General features: G+C 41.8%; 1 protein-coding gene across 1 annotated transcript in view; it reads right to left on the bottom strand.

The window, feature by feature from the left end:
• Positions 1–17,820, bottom strand: part of LOC134527261 (mpv17-like protein) — a 520,718-nt gene that overhangs the window by 77,458 nt on the left and 425,440 nt on the right. The window lies entirely within an intron of this gene.

Below are 17,820 nucleotides of genomic sequence, written 5' to 3'. Positions count from 1 at the left end.
TAACAATGGGACTTTATCCAGGTCATCACTGCAGCAGTGGATCAGCCTCCATCCGTGATGCCTGGGACCATATATCACCGGGTGGTGATTCTGCCCTTGGACAGCCCTGCTTACCAAATCGGCGCGGAATGGCGGCTGACATCACAGGCGCGCGGCGGCGACGGAGCCGACGGGATCACCGTCACCTGCTCCTGCTGGGGCAGTCGTCTAGGAGCGACGAGTCCTGCCGCCCTGGTCCTGGACCAGTGCGTGACGCGGCAGAGCACCAAGGCGCCAGCACATCATTTGCAGCACACGTCATTGTTAGGTACAGTGTCGAAGGAATTCGCGTCTATGTTCACTCCTATTGCCGAGTGTAATCACTGCACTCTCTTAACTGAAATCTCTCGTTCGTAAATCAAAGTTTATCAATTATAACATTTGTGATCGTGCACTTGTAAGCACGAGTGTCTGCAGGCCTATCAACTTCAGTTCTTAACGTAAATATACCACTAGCCAACCAAATATATTTAGAATATATATAAATATAGTAACAATAACACATCAAATAATTTAAATAACTCTCAGTTTGTAACTTATTAACAAGTATAATAAATTAGCTTAGCAAACAATAAGCTCAGAAAGCATGAATAACGTATTCATAAAATGTTTAAGTTCAAATTATTAAAACTTTGCATAAATTAACTGGTAGATTAATACATTTCTCATATTGTTATAATGTGATTTTCCAATTGTTCAATTGCAGCCTAAAGCATAGTGCTGCCTATGTGTTTCACAATCCATTTAACATATCAAATACCTGCATCTCGTGCATCTGCATTTCATCAACAATTCACAAAATTTTGCAATTCACAATATCATCTCATAACATTTACATTACATTTATATACAGTGTCATAGGCTATTAAAATTGCATAATATTTACTAACATTTTTAATGCATTCTTTAAACAAAAATGTTTTTAGCTAAACAAAGTGTTTTTAGCTAGGTGACAAGGCTGTGTGAAAGAAATCACTCTACGTGTTTCTTCCCTTGTCTAATTTTATCTGCCTCTTTTATTATTGCGGCAGGCGAATTCTCTTGTCTTTTCTTTTTTCTTTTTTTTCACCTTTTTCTCAGTCGTCTCGACGAGTGAGTAACTTGAACTTTTTTATCTTCCTGGCGGTCTCCGATTTCACTCTGGCGATTATCGGAGCAGATCAGCTGTTCAGTGCTCCTTCATTTCACCATCATCTTCAGTGTGTTTTATCAGCCCGCAGCGGTCTCGCAGGATTGGAATTTCCCGATCATCTCTCATGGATTAATTCCTTATAGGAACTGAGCCTTGTAATGTGTCTGAGGCTCCTGGCCTCGGTGCAGATAGCAACATGCTATCATATCAACAGTAAACAAAACAACATATGTTTTTCAGGATAGCTTGCAACAGCTCCTGCTGAGTAGTAATCTTCAGTTTTCTCTTTTCTCAGAATTGTATTAATATTTTTAAAAATAATTTATATATTTTCTTGATTTTTTTCTCTTTTGCTGGGAGAATGCATTAGCTTGAAGTTTGTTTATATTGAGGCCTGTGGACACTCACTGCAAGAGCGTGTCATCTCGCGACATAGGGTACTACGCAGTGTTTTTCAGGTCAGCCTACATCAAGATTCATACTCGTCGATAAATACACCAGGGGTGCCCACAAGGTTGGGGGGGGGGGGGGTAACGACGCAGACTGCGTCATTAAAATTTCAGGGGGGGGGGGTGGTTAAAAGACGAGAAATTACATAATTATAGCTTCTAATGTGAAAATACGTTTCTGGTGCTTTGATAATTGAAAGGGATCTTGTAAATCAAATTGGCAACCCTGCACTTTCCTCAACAAAAGCAGTTTGGCATTTGTCAGTTCAGGATGGAAATATTACCTGATATGACCGAAATTATTATTAGAAAATCAGTTTTAATTAATGCAAAATGTGATAAAATATAAAACTAAAATAGTATAATATTATAAAATAATTGAGTAAATCATTAGGGGGGCATCATTAGGTTAGGATGGGGGGGGTGAGTCATAGTGTTTGGAGGGGGGGGGGGGGACCTCTGAATACACAGAAAATAAACTTCGAAAATCTTGTGCATCGTATAGTGATATTTATAAATTTCTGTATAGGGTCCTTTTCACAATAAAACTTCATATATATGTCTTCTGAAAATTTCTTGTTATCATTTCATAGCAGATTAGCATACCCCGTTCTTTACAACAAAATATAGGAATAAAACCTAATTAAATTCAACACCACTAATAGATTGGATTTGTATGCGAAATTGATGTATACTTTTCTAATCAGTATCCCCAAGTGATACCAACCTAAAACATCAGAAAAAGGATAACTCCTTCAAATTTTATTAGTTTTCTCATATTCAACCAAAAATAATATATCTCTTTCATTTTAAATTGTGGTGATTTCTGCAAGAATCAGTGTCACAGTGCAGCGAAATCTCAACTGGAATAACCCAAAACAAGGTAACATAGAATAATTTTGCTTGTAGTTGCAAAGTGTTTTGTGCTTGTAGAACTGCTTTGCATGCCAGTGTTTACACATGTGTACACAGCTAGGTGAGATAACATCACAGATGTATCTTGTCGAACACAGTTACACTCATGTCTTCTTGCTAGGTAATTACATAGCTCTTCACAGTAAATAGGGCGAGTCTAGTGCTTCCCAATATGTGTTAGTGGCCCAAATCGAAGAATACATCAGCCGTAAAATACTCAAATGGATCATAAATAATTTTATACCCATAATAGCTTCACTGGCTACTCAAATCCCAGTGCGGGTGGCATGTCACTTCACCTCGTCACGGGACACTGGCGGGAATTACTCTTCCGCTCTTACACAAGGGTATACTCGACGGCTATATTACGCCTCTCCTGGCGTACAATAAACATAACAACATAACACATTATAAACACGGGGATTACATGGCTCTTGTGCTAGCCATCACATACAGACTGCTCTCAGCTGTTACTCCAGCATACTCGCTCACATGACAATGAGGTAAACATTAACTTGTGCATCGACCAAAACTTATTTTGCAGTGGTAGGGTTCTTATATTCCCTCAGCTGTGTTATGTTTTAGCGGCCTATTGACTGGCCTGTTGATGGCTCGGCTAAAGCATAGCAATTTTCATGAATGGTTCCAGTTATTACATATGGACCATCAAACAACAAAAACAATTTCTTTGTAACATTCTCCCAAGCTCTGCTCACTGGATTAATTTTCTTGAGCACCAGGTCACCAATTTTGAAGGTTGATAATTTTGATGCGGGGTGCCTTCTCTTGCGGACTGCAGCTTCATCTGTAAGCTTCTTAAAAAATTTTCCACTTCTTCACCGGTGGGTAGATCTCTCTCATCTTGGTCTTGACTCAGTCGGGGCAAGTAGATAGGGTTGATCGCCTTGGACCTATCCAGACTAATGGCTTCGTGTGGGGTGACTCTTATTGAACTGTGTACCATATGATTTATTATACATTCTACATATGGTAGTTTATCCCTCCAGGATTGCTGTGACTAGTGACACAATATACGTAGTAGGCCTCCAATAGTTTTCATTAATCTCTCGACGGGATTGCTTTGAGGGTGGCGTACTGAAATGGTGGTGGGGATAGCGCCTAGCTTGCGCACGCCCTGTTGCCACACTTCACTGGTAAACTGTGTACCCTTATCTGAGAATACCATCTTTGGCATACCAATTTCTTCAGTAAATAATTTTAATTTACACATGACTGCTTTTGCAGTGGGATTTACAATAGCATACAGCCTTGTGAACTTTGTGAATATATCCTGAATCACAAAAATATATTTCACCCCTCCTTTAGACTGGGGTAGTGGGCCAAATAGATCCACTGACAGTAACTCTAGGGGTGCCTTGGGGAGAATAGGCTGTATCTCTCAATGCAGGTGTTCTTTGGCGACTTTGACTTCTGGCAAAGATCACATGCTCTTGTGACCTGGATGATGAATCGAGGCATATTGGGCCAATATACTTGCCTCCTTAAAGCTTCAGTCAGCTTCTTGCTTCCAGCATGTCCAAGCGCAACATGCACCTCCCAGGTCACTTGCTGTCTCATGCTGACTGGGATTACTGGCTTCCATACATCTTCATACAGATATTTCTTTCTTGAGTGGGCAAAAAAAATCCTTCGGCTGACTTACAAAAGTATTGGTGGATCTTGTGTTCCACTGGACGACTTGCTAGCTTCTTGAAAGTGTCTTGGCAGAATTTGTCCTCCTGCTGCTTGGCTTGCAGGTCCTGCAGTAGTTCTTGGAGCTTCGGATTAGTTTGCAAAACATTAGCTGCTGCCAGTGCTACTAGGAATTCCTTCTGGTGGGCTGGACTAGTGTTGTCTTGAATTTCTTCTAGGTGGCTCAGATAATCAGCTGTTGTGTTAGATGACCTCTTCATATGCTGGATCTGTACATCGTACTCTTGCAGCAGTAGAAACCATCTTGTTAGGCGGCTTCCAAATAGCTTCCCAGCCTTCAGACAAGTTAAGGCCTGGTGATCAGTCAGCAGTTTAATGGTTTCACCTAGTAGTATGTCACGGTACTTCTGTATGGCCCATGCTATAGCTAATGCTTCACGTTCAGTTACCGTGTAGTTCCTCTCAGCTGGACTCAATGTTCTGCTGGCCATTGCCACTGTTTTCTCCACTCCTTGGTGTTCTTGTGGAAGTTTGCATCCTAGTGCAGTATTTGATGCATCAGTGTACAGCAAAAATTCTTTTCCTTGGACAGGATGATATATCACATGCTCTTCCAGGAATATGTTTTTCAAATTTTTGAAGGCTTGATCATGCTCTTCAGTCCATTTCCATACATGATCCTTCTTAAGGAGCTGGAACAATGGAACTGCACACTGGGCTACCTTATAAGAGTAATTTCGGTAGAAACCAACGATGCCTAAGAAGGCTCTTAGTTGTCTCATATTCCTGGGTGTAGGGAAATCTATAATTGGCTGGAGTTTCTCTGAAGCTGTTTTTATTCCTTCGGGCGTAAGGATGTGCCCTAAGAATAGCAGTTCTTCTCTACAAATTTTGGACTTGCGTATTTTCACTGTCATACCGGCCTCTTGTAACTTGTGTAACACAGTAGCAATGTGTTGCAGGTGTTCCTCAAATGTGACAGATGTTATCGAAATATCATCCACATATGCTCTGGCAAATCCTTTGCACTCAGTCCCTAGAGTAGTTTCAAGGCACCTGGTGAAATCCGCTACAGCATTGCAGAGTCCAAATGGCATCACAGTAAAAACGTACTGTTGATTGTGGAATAGGAAAGCTGTGTATTTACATGACTCAGGCTCAAGTGGAATCTGCCAGTAACCAGATGACAGATCCATCGTGGTAAGATACTTGACACCTTGGTACAGCCTCAGAATTTCAGCGGTCTGTACAGGGCTCTCCCTGTCCTTGATGGTAATCTTGTTTAGCTCTCTGGCGTCAAGACAGAGCCTCACTGTCCCATCTTTCTTTCCAACGCAGACAATGGGGTTGGCATAAGGGCTAGCCTCCCTTCTCAAAACATTCCAGTCTATCATGAGCTGTAAATATGCAGTGGCCTCTTGTACATATTTAGCTGGAACAGGGTAGGACTTCCAATGAAATGGTGCATTCTCCTGTGTCTTGATTTGAGCCTGATAGAATTTGTTTCTTCCCGGTTTATCTGAAAATACATGCTGGAAATTTCTCAGCACATTGAAAAGTTGTTGCAGCTGTATGTGTGTGACAGTTTTAGAATCTTGGACTGACTGTCTGATGTCCTCGATGGTAGCTTGCAGCGGTTCACTGACTTGGTTGTTACACACTTGTTTACATATGGGGGTGTTAGTCAAAATACCTATGAAATTATTTCGGACATGCCATTTGTCCGTTAGTGACACAGGTGTAGGACTGTCACTAGGTTGTATGGTGCTCATTCTGAAATCAATCACTATGCCGAACTGTGACAAAAATCAGTTCCAATGATTAGTGGTTTTGCCAATCCCTTTACCACTAATGCTGTCAGCTCCTTAGGTTTTCCAAGTCCATAGACTGTTATGAGCACTTGCCTGTTTACAATAGGACTGGCTCTTGAAGTAACCCCAATAATTTTGATGGCAGGTACTGGAATCTTTGGTACCTTCATGCCAATGCGTTCCAGGAAACATACCAGCTCCTCACTTATACATGCCACCTCTGCTCCACTGTCAACAAGTGCAGCCACTTCTTGCCCATACATGTTTAGGTTGATTTGTGGGCACACCGTATGGAATTGCGGTACTATGCCCTCGTCAGTCTCTTTGTACAAAAAATCCCTTTCATTATCTCTCAACATTACGGTACACATGAACTTAAGGTTGCTTATACAGCTATATATATATTTCACATTGTTCACCCCTGAGTCTGGAGGTCGGGTTTCGGTGCGGGGCGATCCTACAGAAACCCTTTCTAGTTTAACGTGCCCGTTGACACTCGCTCATCCTGCGAGTCTGGCACGGTCCTGTTGTTGTTGTATCATGTACTGGTACCTGCAGCTTCATGGACTGCGGACTTGAACTCTGCCGCAACAGGGTTGTCTAGTAGATAGCGTGGACGTGCTCCATGCTGATTTGTTGCTCCTGGTTGTTGGCTCTGGCGAAACGTCCTGTTGGGCAACGCCGGTTGCTCAGACGGGTGGCTGAAGTGGGCCTTGCCTACACTGCTATCTGTTGTATTGGGGCTTCGGTAGTATGGCAGGCGGGAATCTTCGCGTTGATCGTGGTACTGCCTCTCCCTCATCCTGCGATGCTGGTTGTAGTGATATTCCCTCTCGTCATCAGACGAGGCACGACGACTGTAGTAGCGGGATTCCCTGGGTGGCCGTTGCTCGGGCAAGTGGGACCGCCTCCTCTCTTCGTAATGGCCACTCTTCCTGGCTCGCTCACTGCTGTGGTATCCCCTGTTGCTGGGCCACCAGGTGCGTTTACTGTTGTAGGGTGCCCTCTGGTATCTGTTGTGGTAGGGCCCGCCATTACCACGGGGTGCTTCTCCCCTTGCCCGCCAGCTCATGTAGTTGATTGCTGCCTGGCGCTCCGGTTTCTGTTTTCCCTCACGGATTTGCCAGTAAGGGTTGACGTGGTGCTGCTTCTGGTGAGGTGGTGCTCGGTCTGCCTCCTCTGTCCTGGGTGCAACTCGATCCAGTTTTTCGAGTTTGTCATAGTTGAGCAGCTGGTCAAGGAACTCAGTGACATCACGGTAGTGTAGGCCAGACAACTGCTTCTGGTATTTCAGAGGCAGTTGGGTTAACTTGGCAGCCACAAACTCTTCATCCATCATAGGGAGGTCCAAATACCTGGTCTTGTCGTACATTGCAGACAAGTGTGCCTCTAGAGATGTGCACTTCCTTGGATCGTATTTCTCTGCATGGAGTTGTGCCCTCAGGTTACTCTGGATTCTGATGTTCCAGTACTGTAGTCTGAATAGCTCCCTGAACTGGTCGAAGCTGTGGGTGTTGGTGCTGGTCAGCTCCCACCAATAAAATGCTTGACCCTTTAACGCATTGTTCAGGTATTTCAAAATCTCTCCGTCGGTTAGGTTAAACATGGCGGCATACTCCTCGAATTTTCTGAGGAATCTCACGGGACTCTCATTGGCTCTTCCGGCGAAAGTAGGCATGGCCTCTGCCCACAACTTTGCTGGATGGTGCATGAGAGCAACCGGGTCCAGATGGCGCTCTGTTGTTTTTGTAGGTACTCTAGGTACAATTGATGCCCTAGTCTCTGCAGGCTGTCTGGGTAGTGACTCTGCAGTGTGTGTGTCATAACTGCACCCAGGTGTGGTGTACAGCTGTCTACCTGTACCTGTATGTGGCACTTCAGGTGCCTCTCGCTGCATACTACAAGCTGTGTCAGGTGTACGGCTCTGGCTTACAGTTAAATTCTGCAGGCAATCACGCAGGTTAGAGGTCGCTTCCTCCATGTCTTCCAACCTGACCTCAAGTCGTCGGGTCTGCCCATGCAGCTCGTCCCTCATGCTCGCCTGACTGCACTGACAAAACTCCCTCAAGCCATGCTGTTCCAGGGTCACATTCTCGCGAATGGCTAGTAGTTGGGTTTCCAACTCCCCTACTCGCTCACTTGTCTGGGTCAATTTCTCCACTACCTGCTCAATCTCCCTCTGCTGCTGTACCAGCTTCTCCTCTATACTGTGTTCCAGATTCTGCAAACTGGTGAAAGTCACATCCAATTTGGCTCCCACTTGTGCTGCATGCTCAGTTTGTCTGGAGAGTTGTTCTGCCTGTCTGGACAGTTGAGACATATCCTGCTCTCAGATTGCTCGGTGTGTTCTGCCTGCCTGGCCAGTTGTTCTGCTTGAATGGACAGTTGTCCGGCCTGACTGGACAGTTGAGTCATAATCCTGTTCTCAGATTGCTCTGCCTGTTTTGAGAGTTGTTTTAACACCTGTTGTAATACTTGTGTCAGGTCAGGACTCGATGTGGATGTCCCTGGTGCAGTTGTTGTCATGTCATTTCCTTGTGTTATTCCTCCTGTGGGAAAAGGAGACACTGGCCGCCCTAACCTCTCACTATGATGTGTGTGTGAGTGCGTAGGTACATTCATCCCTCTAGTTTCTGGTGAACTACAGTCCTCCATGGCTGTCAATGTGTCACTGTCAGAGCTGTGTGTGTGGGGACAATCTTCACATACGCTGTTGGCCCTACTTCTAAAGATTGTATGTCTGCTGAGCCATTGTGTAAGACCTCTAACACGACTACAATTACCAATTACAACCAATATCATGTTCACTTTAAATTTCAATTAAATGCTTGAATGTAAACAAACCTAAAAGATTTGACACAAGAAAATCGGGCCCCACTAGTTGGGTTGTCACTCTGAAAAGAGTCTAGTATGAACTATATAGTTACTCTAAACTACTCTTCTGTACTCTACTGTTGTCAGAAATAATAATATTATAAATAATAAATACAAATATTGATAGTTCTCTCTGGATATTAATTACCCTGATTATTAATACTCTGTCGAGTATAGACTATTTGGTTATTTTAAAATTTGTATCTGGGCGCCACCCTTATGCACAGCTTAACTTAATTACTACGATAGGACTAGTGTAGTGTGGTGCATAAGAGAAAAAGGATACAATTTCACACTTCAAATTTATAATGGGCATGAGATTGGCAACATGTAATTTAAGGTCATTAAGAAAACAAACATATACCCAAAAAAATAATAACAGGGAAACATAGGATTAAACAAATATTCTTTAATCAGATAAAATATAGATAATTAATGGTTGGACCATTGGTATACTAGTATGTTTTCTTAAATAACAGGAAGTATGTTGCACACATGATAAAACACAACAAATGTTCATAAGTTCAAATTAATTATGTCTGTTGCTCTCAATCTAGAATCGAATTTTAGTGCGAGAAAAAAAATACTGTTTATTATCTTCGTAATTCAATTTAATTTAGTGAACCTCGGCGGAATTCAGTGTGTAGTTGTGGTAGACCACCATGAGAGCTCCGTCTCATTTCACCTTTGGGTTAGAACTAATTAAAGTGTAGATCAGAATTTGTAATTGGCTTTAACAAATGTTTATCTCAATAGGTCTTTAATGTGTTCAGCACAAAACTCAATATTTATATGTCCGTCGGCAATGTTAAAAAACATTAATGCAGAAATACGTTTCTTTCAAAATAGCATCATGAGTCAGTATTTTACTCACGATAATTCACTCCTAATTACTCGTCATATAGGACGTGCCCTATTTAAACAACATGTAATTATGTTTCAAACGACGATTGAAAACATCCTAGTAATAGGATGATCTAATTAGCTCGTAGATATTTCTTATTTTTAAGGGGATTGAAACCCAGGCTATCTAGCCAACGCCGTCGTTATTCCAAGACTTTTTTCTTAATTTCAGTAATGACGCTTATCTTAAGTAACATGGCCTCTCATTGGCCGAGACACAAACATCGTTGACTTAATTATCACAACAAAACAAAATACTGACACTTAACAATACAACTTAATATGCTAAAATTTCTTAAATTTAAAACTTGATTTTTTAACATTGAAAGTTTTGTTATGCAAATTACGTATAAAAAGTTCAATTTGCCATTACAGTCAATTGCTCCCTAGAGGGGTCTTGCTAATTGAGCTTCAAAGTCACTTGGGCTACGCCATAGAGAATGGTAGTCGTAGATATGTCCAAATACACAACAATAGAGCAAAACATAAAAATGTCAACAAATAATAATAATAATTAAAAAATGTTATTTATAATAAAAACAATACACTTTCTGTGCGTGAGACAGTCATGTAACAGCACACTACTGCCAGGCTCTAAAGTTTAATAATGAAACGAAAGGGATGTGTTGCCCTGGCGAAAAAATCTAATTACCTCAACTTGATGCACCACCAGATCCAATGAAAACTTTACTTGCTGGATCTACCGCTGTATCGAAGCATTTCCTATCGAACATCAGGAAATATAACCCTTGCTTCCAAATGACGTCATTTGTTGCAGATATCGTGACTGCTCAATTCATGCCAACTTTTAAAATCAAAGGGCAAATATATCAAAAAGCTGGCTACCTGCTCCCGTTCTCAGATAGTGACCATAAATTCCTACAAATGTACTTAATTGGTGATGATAGAGATTAAGTAGATGCACGTTGTGGAATACATACCTCACTAAGATAATCCATTATTTCGCAACTGCAGGAGCTTCTTCACGAAAGGAACTATTTGGTGCGTTTGTTCAAAACAGCAATTGAAATGATTCCATTAGATACCCATAAAATTATTATTCACGCAGACAAAAATCCCGCTGGAGAACATGTCCGGATATATAATGTTCCAACTATAGACGAAGTAGCAATTGTCATAGTCGGAGATCAGTTCCAACCTAGAGATATTTTTCTCCATCGAAGAAATAATCATTTGATAAACATAGCAGAAACTCACCGTTGTTACGATGCCTTACAATATCCAGTGATCTATTGGGATGGTGCCGATGGATATCATTTCAATGTGAAAATGATAAATCCAGTAAATGGTGCAGAAAGAAATAAAAATTGCAGCTCAATGAACTTTTACGCATACCGCTTAATGTTTCGGAGGAACGAGGACAATTATATTTTAAAATGTAATCAGTTGTTTCACCAGTATATTTAGGATATATATGCAAAAATTGAAACGGAACGTTTGCTATTTCTCCGTTTGAATCAGACTAAACTACGCTCTGAAAAATATGTTCATTTGCGAGATGCAGTTGTGAATGACGGTAATACAATCAACGTTGGAAAGCTAACTATTTTGCCATCTTCATACATTGGCAGTCCACGTCACATGCAAGAATATGCTCAAGATGCAATATCATTTGTTCGTCATTACGGGCGTCCAGATTTATTTATCACTTTTACATGCAATACAGCTTGGGACGAGATACGGCAGCTGTTACTACTGTCACACGTCGATAGGCATGACATTATAGCACGTGTTTTCCGACAAAAGCTTAAATCGCTGATGAATTTCATCGTGAAACATGAAGTATTTGGATCTGTGCGCTGCTGGATGTATTCAGTGGAATGACAAAAGAGAGGATTGCCACATGCGCATATACTAATCTGGCTCTACAATAAAATAACTTCAGACGAAAACGACGATGTGATATGCGCTGAGATTCCACGGGCTGACGTCGATAAGGATTTGCATGCAGTTATTATCAAAAACATGATACATGGACCATGTGGTACACAAAATCCCAATTCACTATGCATGGTAGATAGAAAATGCTCTAAGCAATATCCTCGAGCATTCACAGCCAACACAGTAATAGGCCACGATGGATATTCTCTGTATAGAAGATGATCAACTGAAGATGGTGAGAATTCGGCAACTATACTCATGCAAAATGGTGATATTGATGTAGACAACCGTTGGGTGGTTCCATATTCTCCTTTGCTGTCAAAAACATATAAAGCCCACATAAACATAGAATATTGCAATTCAGTCAAATCCATTAAATACATCTGTAAATATGTTAATAAAGGCAGTGATATGGCAGTTTTTAGTGTGCAATCAGATAATAGTGACAAAAATGCAGTACGAGATATCGATGAAATTGTTCAATACCAGGCTTGGAGATACATAAGCAGCAATGAGGCTGCATGGCGAATTTTTTCATTACCCATTCATGAACGCTATCCAGCTGTGGTTTACTTGGCAGTACATTTAGAAAATGGACAGCGTGTTTATTTCACAGATTTCACCTTATGCCAGGACGACACTTTCGCCAGAACACTGATGTATTCAGAAGTTCCCTCTTATTACACGTGGAATGTCACTAAAAAAGAATTCGTACGACGCAGACGAGGGGAGCCAGTTGACGGCCAACCTGGCATTTTCGGAGGAAATACAATTGGTTGACTTTATACAGCACATCCCAATCAAGATGAATGTTTTTTCCTTCGCATGCTATTGGTAAATGTGCCTGGTCCTAGATATTTTAAGCAATTAAAAATAGTTGATGGTGTCACACATGCCCCTTTCCGAGCTGCGTGTCAAGCTCTGAATTTGTCAGAAAATGACCAACAGTGGAATATATGCATTAATGAGGCGTGCAACACTCCACATCCAAACCAAATTCGCGGAATATTCGCAATTATATTGACCGCTTGCTTTCCTTCATCTCCCACAGACTTATGGGAAAAATATCTATCTCATATGGCTGAGGATATTTTGCATAGAGTACGCCTTGAAAATGCCAATATGACCTTAGAATTAACAGAAAGCATTTACAACGAAGTATTGATGAATATTGAAGACAAGTGCTTAGCTATTGCAAATAAAGTTCTTAGTCAATTAGGAATGCCAGCACCAACCCGAACTGCGACTGCTGCATTTGATGTAGATTTACGCCGTGAACAGAGTTATAACATTGATGATTATTAGACATGTTTAATCGAACATTCCCAAATTAACGCGTGAACAGAAAGGCATTTATGATCGCATAATGCAAATTATAAATGATGGAATTGGGGGGATCATCTTCTTGGATGCGCCAGGAGGAACTGGGAAAACATTCCTAATTAGATTGATTCTAGCAACGGTTCGATAAAGCTCTTGATCGATCGTTACGATATTTGCGTGGAAACGTTCAACCATTCGGGAATGCATTGATATTTCTCGCAGGAGTTAAAAACCGGTCAGGAAACTTATTATTCACAAAACTGAATTGAAACTGATAGTTTAGCTGCATGACGCCCAGCAATGTGGAGAAATGGTAAAAGATTAACGATACAATTTACAGATGGCACTGCTGAACACGACGGCCGCCACAGTGGCGCACTCACGATCGATGTAGCCAAATTCAAATATCCAAACCACCACACATTCTAGCACTATGCCCAAACATACAGCCCAACAAAAATAACCTTTTTTTATGTTTTACTACACTGGTTCTTAGTTGACTGGCAACCGACACAATTTTATCACTGGCCGCTTCACCACTCGATGCTGCTGTTTGATGGTAGCTACTCTTGACACACCATCCTGACCAGGATGTACGGTTGTGACGCGGCCAAGTTGCCACTTCAGAGGTGGAAGGTGGTCTTCTTTGATGAGGACAAGGTCACCAACCTGCAGGTCACCTTTTCTTTGGTCCACTTGCCACGTGGTTGTACAGTGTGCATAATATTCCTTGTGCCACCGCTGCCAGAAGTGCTGTGATGCACTCTGTACTAGCTGTCATCTGTCTAATCTGTTGGTCTAAATTTCCATAATGTCTCCAGCTATAGGAGATGTCAGAGAAGTGCCAACAAGGAAATGTGCTGGCGTAAGGGCCTCCACGTCATTTGGGTCTGATGAAATAGCACAGAGGGGACGTGAATTAAAAGACAGCTTCAATTTGAGTGAACAAAGTCGATAGCTCTTCAAACATGAGTATCTGCCATACAATGCCAGTTAGAGGTGTTCCTCAGGTACCTTTGATGGTCATTGAAGTAGCGACGTGCCCCTATGAAGTTTGTTCCACAGTCTGAAAAAACAGCCTTACAGAGTCCACGCCTAGCTGTGAATCTGAAAAAAGCATTTAAGTAGGCAGTGGTACTCAATGATGAAACAACTTCCAAGTGTACTGCCTTAGTTGCTAAGCATATAAATAAACACAGGTAGCCCTTGGGTGAACGACTGTTTCGACCATTCGAAAGCCTGATTTGGAAAGGGCCCCCATAGTCAACACCCACATTCATAAATGGTCTTGTTTGTTGCACTGGACTTGGTGGAAGATTTCCCATGGATGGCTGCACATTGGTGGCTCTGAATCTGTAACATTTTACACAGGTGTGTATCCTAGACTTGACAGCTCCTCTACCTGCCACAATCCAGTATGTACACCGAATTGCAGCATGTGTGGCACTGGGGCCAGCATGAAGGTGTAAGACATGATAGTAGTCAATAATCATTTCTGTCACAAAACTCCTTTTGGGAAGCAGGACTTGATGTTTCATTCCATAGGCTACATGTGAATTCTGCAGGCATCCACCTACACAAATGATCCCATCAGCGTCAATGAATGGATGTAGTCTTTTAATTCCATAAGAACATTCGCGAGCTGCAGCCAAACAATCAAACTCTAATTTGAAATTCTCTTGCTGAAGCTGCTTCAAACACACCTTCTTGGCAGCGTCAATGTATGCTACAGTGAGAGGACCTGTATGTCACAACTCCCTTGAAACCTTTAAATTTAATGCAAATCTCAACATGTACGCAAGTACTCTTTGCAGTCGTGACCAGGACGAAAACCTACCAAGGATGTTAAGAATGTTAGGTATACACTGACCAACCAATGAGACTAGCGTGATTGCCTTCAACTCCTCTTTACCTCCCTCTGAACTGGTATATCCTTGACTGGGCCATAAATCCATCTCTGCTGTCAACCAACCTGGCCCAGTCCAACAAAGTGGGTGTGTTAGAAGCTACTTGGGTGAGAGTCCTCTTGATGCACAGTCTGCAGCATTTTCAGCAGAGGAAACATGTCTCCAGTGGACCGGAACCTTGCTCTCCTGAATACGAGAAACTCTGTTCGCCACGAATGTTTTCAGCCGATGTGGCGGAATCTTAATCCAAGCAAGCACTATGGTCGAGTCACACCTTGCATAAATGGAACTAATATGGATTCGCTCGGACAGTGTTGTGATCAGTGATTCAGTCAATTTGATAAGCAAGAGCACAGCCTGTAATTCAAGTCGCGGAAGTGTGACGGTCTTCAGTGGTGGAACACGTGACTTGGCGAGAAGCAAATGTGATTTTGTTTCACCTTGGCTAGTAGTCCGCAAATACACAACAGCTGCATAACCCTCATTGGATGCATCATAAAACCATGGAGCTGTTATTCAGACTGTGGTGCAGAAACAAGATGAGGTACGGACATCTTGCTTAGGACATCCAACTGGCCAATGAAAACCTACCAATCGGCAACTAAGTCTAGTGGTGGGGTTTTGTCCCAAGAAACTCCCAGTAAGAAAGATTTTGGCTCGAATGATGACTTGAGTAATCCACTCTAGCGGATCATATAACCTAACAATTTCTGAAAAGATGGTTCTCTTGGTGACTGTTGCACTAGCATGCTGAACATGGTATGAGAAAACGTCTGCCTTCCAATCCCACTGAAGACCAAGTACCTTAATAACTTCATTGCTACCATGAAAACTAAATGGACTCTCCCGGTGATCTGGAACTGCATCCAAAACTGCCTTACTATTACTCGACCATTTTCTTGGTTCGAAACCACCTTGTTTCAGGAGATTTATTAATTCTTGCTGTAACGCGAGAGCTTCCGTGACTGATGCTGCATCAGTCACAATATCATCTACGAACATGTCATCCATCACAACACTTGCTGCCATCGGATACCGAGGTCCCTCTTCCATTGCAAGTTGCTTTAAGTCTCTCATCGCCATAAATGAAGCAGCTGAGACTCCGTAAGTGACAGTGTAAAGTTGGAATTCACGTATTGCTTAGTCAGGGTTCTCCCTCCACAGAATTACCTGGTATGGTGCATCGTCTGGATGCACGTGAACCTGACAATACATTTTGCAGATGTCTGTAGTTAATACCACACAGTGAAGATGGAAGTAAGTTATTATATCCACAATGTCAATTTGAAGCTTGGGTCCAGTCATCAAAACATCATTGAATGACTTCCCTGAGGTGGAGCGAGATGAGGCATCAAACAACAGTCGTAACCTTGTTGTTGAGCTGGATTCCTTGCACACATAGTGATGAGGGATGTAGAAACGATGTTCCTGACCAGTTGCATTATCTAGAAAATGCATGTGCCCCAGTTGCTCATATTCATGGAGGAACTTACAATATTTGGTATAGGCTTCCGGTTGGTTATGTTGTCTGGATTCCAACTGACATAACCTCTTAACTGCATGACTACGTATATCTCCTATATCTGGGTTTCTCTCCTTAAATTGTAGTCTCAGTACAAATCTTCCTTCTGGGTTTCGTGAGTGAGTTTCAACAAAATGATTCTTGCATTTCGTGTCTTCTAGGCTGGAATGCTGGATAGATGGTAACTCCTCGGTCTCCCAGAACTTGTGGATGATATCTGTTAGGGCTGTATCCGATGACACATACATTGAGACAACACCACTACTGGAAGTATCTGCAACCTGAGTCACCTTACCCATAATAACCCAAACAAATATACTGTGCAATGCTACGGGAACTCCCTTCGAAGGCTGGTACCGCCCACCATCAAACACGTCTGGATAAATTTCAGCACCAAGAAGGATATAAATTGCTCTTGGAGTATCAAAAGATGGGTCCGCTAGTTCCAGATGTCGATACATGTCTCTCACATGGTGGGGAAGGGGAATGGTGGGTAAATTGGTAAATTGGTGGGTAAATCTTTAATTGGGCTATCCTTTACGAACCCGCGGTAAATCGTAACAGTATTATATGTTTGAAAATCTGCCAGTCCAATACATAATTTACCGACCAAACCCAGAGGCGGGAAATGAACTGTCCGCAGCTCCGATGCGTGACCTGTCGATTTAAGTGTTATCGACATGACTTTTTGTTTTCATATCAGTAAAGTTATTTTATAAGCAAAAACAGTTTTGCTAGGTACTAAATTTTTAAGTTAAAAGCGAAGGCACAAGTGACCGCAGTTTATTTGGCTAAGCATCCGTTTGGTTTGGCAGAGATCGTACATTTCTAAAAGTGTCCTACTACTCGACCATTTTTCCAGACTATATGTACACTACCAAATGCGTGCCACGACCAGTAGACACATCTAAATTAATAATGAAACATACAAGAGTCTTTGGTTTGCTAGGTAATGTGTCTAGCATAAAAACTCATCGAAAATGTGGTATTTTTAGTTATTGAGCATTAGTGGCATAACCAGGGGGGGGGATGGTTAGGGGTTCAACCCCCCCCCCTTGGCACCAAATATTTAATTAATTTCTTATTCATCACTCAAACAAATTTCATATTAAAATTAATAAAATTTAAACCATTACAATATTTAAATTTAAGAAACGAAAACTGCTAAAATTGCACTATTTTACACCTTAAAATCCAAATTTTCCCGGGGGAGGACCCCCCACCTACTTCTTTAATTAGGGGGGGGAGCTAGCTTCTTAACACCCCCCATACACAAATCCTGGCTACGACACCGTTTAGCATACATAATTAAATCCATATTGGTGATTGGACATTTCGCAGAGAACTAAAAATGTTTTCACTTGTTTCTTTCTCTTTCTTTGACCTTATT

Source organism: Bacillus rossius, chromosome 1 (genome assembly GCF_032445375.1).
Source record: "Bacillus rossius redtenbacheri isolate Brsri chromosome 1, Brsri_v3, whole genome shotgun sequence".
Lineage (NCBI taxonomy): Eukaryota > Metazoa > Arthropoda > Insecta > Phasmatodea > Bacillidae > Bacillus > Bacillus rossius.
Note: the sequence above shows the minus strand (reverse complement) of the source record. Positions and strands in the feature narration are given on the sequence as shown.